Source organism: Carica papaya, chromosome 9, assembly GCF_054855325.1.
Source record: "Carica papaya isolate Zhongbai chromosome 9, ASM5485532v1, whole genome shotgun sequence".
Lineage (NCBI taxonomy): Eukaryota > Viridiplantae > Streptophyta > Magnoliopsida > Brassicales > Caricaceae > Carica > Carica papaya.
In genome coordinates, this window is record NC_142317.1 from 8,129,549 (window position 1) to 8,137,185 (window position 7,637).

Here is a 7,637-nt window from a genome sequence, read left to right on the forward strand (position 1 = left end):
TGTAAGGTTGGTCCCAGTGCCTCTTTGGAAGATTCTGAGTTGCTTGTAAGGCTCGGTAGGCCAAATCTGATGGATCGAATAAATAAAAGTGGTATTTGAATTAAATGAAGGGTAAGTTCATGGTACTCGTCTCTGTTTAGAGCCATCGGTACGTAGGAGATTTATATTATATTTTGCTATAATTAGATTATATATACGTGTCTTTGTTTTTGTCTTCCATGCCCCATTACCAGAGATGGGTCCTGCAATATCATCCACTCAAACAAGTAGAAACAGCAAATCAGTTGACCATGTCGACCCATTCGTCTCCTTTTTCTTTATTTTCTTATTCTCCATGGTTTTTAGTTTCTGGGTGTTGTTGTAAGAAAGGGAGGAAAATGAGAGAGAAAGAATGGTGAGAGGAGGAAGAAGATGGAGCTGCAAGAGAGAGAGACTTCAAAGCAAGGTCATGGCGATAAACAGGAGATACTTATTGATAAACCCGGAAGAAAAAGCTGGGCGAGCTGCGAGATGGGGGGGGGGGGGGGGGGGGGGAGTTTTATTTTCTAATAATTCTAATTTTCTCAATTTTATTCATGTAATAATTTTATAATCTTAAGCGATTATTATTAAAATTATTAATAAATATTACAAAATTACTGGAAGACAATAATTCCTTAAACATAGGAGTTTTATTATAAATGCAAAATTTATCAATTAGAAGGAGTCTCATTTTAATTAAAGAGTTAATTATTATATTATACTGTACTAAAAAATTACAAATCTCATCGGGGGAATAAAATTCAATCCGACCCTTTAATTTAGAAAACAAAATCTCTCAACCAAATATTTCTGATAAATACTCAATAAGATAAATTGAAAAAATAATAATTTAGTTAACATTATTGAAACTGCATTCTATTTGGAATGTGTAATTTTATTATTTATATTAAATCTTTTAGCATTGCTCCAAATTAGGAAAAATAAATTATTAAATAATTCATATATACATTTAAATTTTTTTAAAAAATATTACACTTAATAAAATGATAAAAATTGCTTAATGTTCTAAGAATATAATAGTTGCTGCAGTTCTCGCTCTTTTGTTATTGAGTTCCAAAGCCAAATACCTCTACCATTTAAATTAACACTCTCAAAATTTATTTGAAACATGAAAACAGAATTTTGGCAATATCCATAATTCTTTAGTTTCATGACATTTGAATAACCAGTTTTGAAATTGTAAACCGCAAATGTAACATCTAAAAATTTTTCTTTTATTATTTTATTTATTATTTTAATTTAATTTAGAATTTTGTTTATTTTATTTTATTTTAATAATTATTTTATAAGGTTTTAATTTAATTTAATAGAAATAAAAAAAATAATAAAATAAGGTAAAATTATTTTTGGAATTTAATTGAAATTGATTTTGAAAAAAAGGAGTGAAAATTTAGATTTTGGGGGTGTTTTTTAAAAGAAAATCGAAAACCGAGGGTCAAAACGTAATTTAGAAAAATAACGCCATGTCAGCAGTCTCGGCCAACCAGGACACGCCGCGTGGTAGGGACGCTGATGCGGGAAGCCACGCGGGACAGAGACGTGGGCGATCCGCGTGCGTGCGATCGGACGGTCCAGATCTATTTTCGCGCGCACGGACGGTCCAGATTTGATCACGCACAGACGGCCCAGATCGCATCGCGATGGACAGCCCAGATTTATTTTCAATTTAATCGCGATCGGACGGTCCATATTAAATCATGATGGATGGCTCAGATTAAAAGGTGAAGGTTATAAATAATCGCATCCACACCCAACCCCAAACCCTAGCCGCCAGAACCCTCGCTGGAGAAGACGACCCAGCCACCGGAGGAACTCGCCGCCGCCACCCGCCGCCGCACCAGAGGATTTTTCGGCCGCCAAACGAAGTAAAATTTCTCCCCTTAGCTTGTTTTTCGATGCTGAACCTCCATGTGGCCAAATCGGAGCCAAACCACCAGCCAATTGCCGGAAAACACCGCCGAAGTCCAGCAGCGCCGCCGCGGGTTTCCTCAGTTTTTGCCTCCGATGAGGCCCTTTCCGGTTCCCGTTCGATGTAATTTTTATACCATTGTGACCACCGTCTTTTTCTCTACAAGTTGACCGGAGCAAAACACCAAATCGCAACTCATGTCGGAGGAATCGCCATACCCGAGAGCTTCGCCGCTGGTAAGTCTCGATTTTCTGGAATTTTTTGGCCCATCGAGGGCCCTATGGGTGTTTTATCATAGGAAATAATGCAAGTTTGGCTGAATTTGGCTGAAAACGGCCCAAAACGGCCAACCTGAGGTGGATCACCCCCGTCTATCAGCAAGTGCCACCACAGGGCCCCCCAGTCTATCCTCAGCCCAGCCCAGTCCCTCTTCCACGGGACCCAGCTCCTTCCCTGATTGACCCGGGCTACGTAGAGAGGTACAGGAGACTAAACCCTTCCACTTTTGCAGGGGAGTCCTCTTTCGAAGATGCCCAGTACTGGTTAGCGGAGACAGAGAAGGCTTTCAAGACCTTAGGAGTGATTCTTGAGCAGAGGGCTACTCTTGCTTCCTACATGCTGGTGGGGGAAGCAGATCGTTGGTGGGAGCTCAAACAGACCACCCTGCCTACGCCTGTCACTTGGGAGCAGTTCCTAGTAGCCTTTCATGCTGAGTACCTCTCCGAGCACATCCGACATTTAAAGGAGACAGAGTTTGTTCAGCTGGTCCAGGGAAACATGACAGTGTCAAAGTATGTTCGTAAGTTCCTAGAGCTGGACCGATACTCCCTTGAGACATTGATGGATGAGGGCAGAAAGGCCAGGAGGTTCCACTGGGGCCTCCGCCTAGAGATCAAGCGGCTTTTGTTGGTACTAGAGCTCAAGACATATTCAACTGTTCTGGCAAAGGCGCAGATCGTGGAGAGGAGTTTCAACACCCTTTCCCAGTCATCAGGGAGTCACAGACCCTCAGCTCCACCTCGAAGACCAGCACCTACTGCGCCTGTCCAACAAAATAAGAGGCCCAGACCGGCGATCCAGGCTCCCCCTCAGGATCCAAGGGCAGAACGTGGCAAGATCTGTCAGCACTGCGGTAGGGATCACGGGGACCGACCATGCTATCGCCTCAACAACACCTGTCACATATGTGGTAGTGCCCAGCACTATGTGAGAAAGTTCCCGAGGAACCAGAACCAAGGAAGACCTCTTTTTCAAGGCAGGGTTTACAACCTCACACAGCAGGATGCCGATGCCGACCTGGACGTGGTACAGGATATGTACACTATTTGTGACCATATTGCTCATGTTTTATTTGACACTAGTGCATTGCATTCATTTGTTTCACATGTTTTTGCATCCAAACTTAATGTATCACCTGATAAATTTGATTCAATATTGTTTGTGTCTACTACTGGTGGTGAAACACTATTAGGGGAAGTTGTTTACAGGGCTTGTGCCGTGGAGATAACAAATAAAGAACTGAGTGTAGACCTAATAGGGTTAGACACAGGGGATTTTTATGTAATTTTAGGGATGGATTGGCTAGCGGCGTATCACGTCACCATAGATTACTTTAACAAGAATGTTGTATTTCATCCTCCTAATGAGTAGCTATTTACAAATTAATAAAATTATTTGATACTTATTCCTTGATGGCAAGTTTTCTTAATTTTCAAGTACTTTAACCTTACTATTTTCTCTAACTAGGCAAACCCAAGAAGGAAATTTGTATCTAAGAGATTCTGGTAGTCCGAGATTTTTCAGATGTGTTTTCGGACGAACTGCCAGTGGACAGGGAAGTTGAGTTCACTATAGACCTACAACCAGGTACCCAGCCCATTTCAGTTGCTCCTTACCACATGAGCCGAGTTGAGATGGAAGAGCTGAGGAAACAGATCACTGAATTGCAAGACAGTTATTTTATTAGGTACAATGTGTCTCCTTGGGGTGCTGGAGTCACGTTTGCTAGAAAGGGAGATAGAACGATGAGACTGTGTATTGATTACAGAGGATTGAACAAGGTCACAATCAAGAACAAATATCCCCTTCTCAGAATTGATGACATCTTCGATCAGTTGCAGGGTGCGCAGGTCTTCTCCAAAATAGACCTGCGATTAGGTTATCATAAGGTGAAAATAAGAACATAAGACATCCCCAAAACGGCCTTTCGAACCAGGTACGGACACTATGAGTTCCTGGTCATGCCATTTGGGCTAACTAACGCCTCGACCATCTTTTTGGATCTGATGAACAGGATCTCCAGAGAATTCTTGGATCAATTTATTATTTTATTCATCGATGACATCTTGGTATACTCAAAAAGCAGAGAAGAGCATGCTCACCATCTAGCCCAAGTTTTGCAGGTCCTTAAAAAGAAGAAGCAATATGCAAAGTTGAGTAAGTATGGATTCTGCCTTGAGCAGACCGCCTTCCTAAGATACATCATATTGAAGGAAGGAGTATTAGTGAATTCTGAAAAGGTTGAAGCGTTACTTGGCTGGGAAAAGTTGACATCAGTTAAGGAGATCCGTAGCTTCCTGAAAATGGCAGGTTATTACCGCAGGTTCGTCGAAGGATTCTCTAGTCTAGTGGCTCCCCTAACCCGGCTCACAAAGAAGAATACCAAGTTTGAGTGGAATGAGCACTGTGAGAGAAGTTTTTTAGAATTAAAGGAGCAACTGACCACTGCACCCATACTGGCTTTACCGAGTGGATCAGGGGGATATACAGTTTATAGTGATGCATCTTATCTAGGCCTAGGTTGTGTCCTGATGCAGTATGGGAAGGTCATAGCCTATGGGTCCAAACAGTTAAAGAATCATGAAAAGAATTACCCCACCCATGACTTGGAACCTGCCGCAATCATACACGTCTTAAAAACCTTGCACCATTATTTGTATGGAGAGACCTTCTAGATTTATACCGATCATAAGAGTCTGAAGCACATATTCACTCAAAAAGATCTCAACATGTGTCAGAGAAGGTGGATGGAACTCCTTAAAAACTATGATTGTGATATCTTGTATCATCCGGGTAAGGGCAACGTGGTGGCAGATGCCCTCAACAGGAAAAGTGCAGGTATCTTAACCCATTTAATGGTTTCAAAACGCAAGCAAATTGGGGCCACACAACAGGTTCGGCTTCAGGACTTGAAGAGAGTCGCATGTTTGGGCCGTCTGACTGTCCAGCCCGAGTTAATACAGAGAATAAGGGAAGCCCAGTCAGTCGACCCCGCCCCAGTAGCCCGCAAAAATGATGCAGAACAGAGAGCGAGCTCAGAATTTCGAGTCTTTGCCGATGGGTTACTCCAGTTTCAGGACAAGGTGTGTGTCCCAGACGACAGTGAGTTAAAGAGAGACATCATGACAGAGTCCCATAGCTCCAAGTTTTCCATGCATCCCGGAAGCACCAAAATATACCAAAGCATGCAACTCCGGTTTTGGTGGAATGGGATGAAGAGCGACATAGCTAACTTTGTATCTAAATGCTTGGTATGTCAACAGATTAAGACAGAGCATCAATGCCCAGGCGGGTTACTTCAACCCTTACCGATCCCGGAGTGAAAGTGGAAACATATCGCCATGGACTTCGTAACGGGATTACCTAAGACACGTTCAGGACATGACGCCATCTGGGTAATTATTGACTGGCTTACCAAGTCTTCTCACTTCCTAGCCATCAGGATGACCGATCCCTTGGACAAGTTGGTAAAGATGTATATCCGGAAAAAAGTCAGATTACATGGAGTTCCAGTGGCGGTGGTATCCGACAAGGACTCTAGGTTCACCTCTCGGTTTTGGAGTAGCTTTCAGTAGGCCATGGGAACAAAGCTGTCTCTCAGTACTACCTTCCATTCTCAGACTGATGGACAATCAGAAAGGACAATCCGTACACTTGAGGATATGCTCCGAGCTTGTGTTCTTGACTCTGGGGGCCATTGGGACGACCATCTACCCCTGATAGAATTTGCCTACAACAACAGCTACCAAGCAAGCATTGGCATGGCTCCGTATGAGGTGTTATATGGGTGCCCATACAGATTACCGATTTGTTGGGAAGAAGTGAGCGACATAAAATTATTCGGCCCAGAGTTGGTGGAGGAGACCACGTCTAAAATAGTTAAAATCAGAAAGAACATTCAGACGGCTCAGAGCAGGCAAAAGAGTTATGCGGACACCCGGAGAAGAGATTTAGCGTTTGAACAAGGCGACCGAGTGTTCCTTAAGATCACTCATTTTAAAGGAATTAGTAGGTTCGGCAGGAGGGAAAAACTGAACTCTCGATTTATTGGACCATATGAAGTCTTAGATAGGATTGGTACTACCGCCTACAGACTAGCACTGCCTCCAGAGCTCTCCAAGGTCCACAATGTGTTCCATGTATCCATGCTACGTAAGTACAACCCGGACCCCTTTCAAGTCTTGGCTCATGAACCGCTTCCACTCCAAGAGGACTTATCTTATGAGGAAGTACCAGTCGGTATCACGGACCGAGAGAGCAGGATACTCTGCAACTGGAAAATATCATTTGTAAAGGTAGTGTGGCAGAACCACTCGCCAAGGGAGGCTACCTGGGAGCTAGAATAAGACTTTAGAGTCTAGTATCCCCATTTGTTCGACCCAGAGTAAAAAAAAAATTTGGGGGACCAAATTTCTTTAAGAGAGGGAGAGTTGTAACACCCAAAAATTTTTCTTTTATTATTTTATTTTAATTTAATTTAGAATTTTATTTATTTTATTTTATTTTAATAATTAATTTATAATATTTTAATTTAATTTAATAGAAATAAAAATAATAATAATAATAAAATAGGGTAAAATTATTTTTGGAATTTAATTGAAATTGATTTTGGAAAAAATGCTAAAAATTTAGATTATAGGGGTATTTTTGAAAAGAAAATCAAAAACTGGGGGTCAAAACGCAATTTAAAAAAATAGCACCACGTCAGCAGCCGCGTCAGTAGCCCGGTCAGCAGTCCTGGCCAACCAGGACACGCCGCGTGGCAGGGACGCTGACGCGGGAAGCCACGCGGGACGGAGACACGTGGGCGATCCGCGTGCGTGCGATCGGACGACCCAGATCCGTTCCCGCGTGCACGGACGACCCAGATCAAAAGTGCGCATGGACGACCTAGATCTCACGCGTGCGGACGGTCCAGATTTGATCACGCACAGATGGTCCAGATCGCATCGTGATGGACGGTCCAGATTTATTTCCAATTTAATCGCGACCGGACGACCCAGATTAAATCATGATGGACAGCTCAGATTAAAAGGGGAAGGTTATAAATAATCGCATCCACACCCAACCCCAAACCCTAGCTGTAACACCCAAATAATTTCAGCATTTTTGTTATTATTTTTATTAATTTTATTTATTTAGTTTAATTTATAATTTAAAAAAAAAGCGCCACGTCAGCAGCCACGTCAACATCCCTGGCCAACCATGACCTGCCGCGTGGCAAGACCACGTCGACCAGGGAACGAGCCACGTGGGTGACCCGCGTGCGCGCGATCGGACGGCCCAGATGCGTCCCCGCGCGCACGGACGGTCCAGATCAAGCGTGCGCACCGACGGCCCAGATGCAATCGCACAGACGGCCCAGATGCACGCGCACAGACGGCCCAGATTCAATCAAAAACGGACG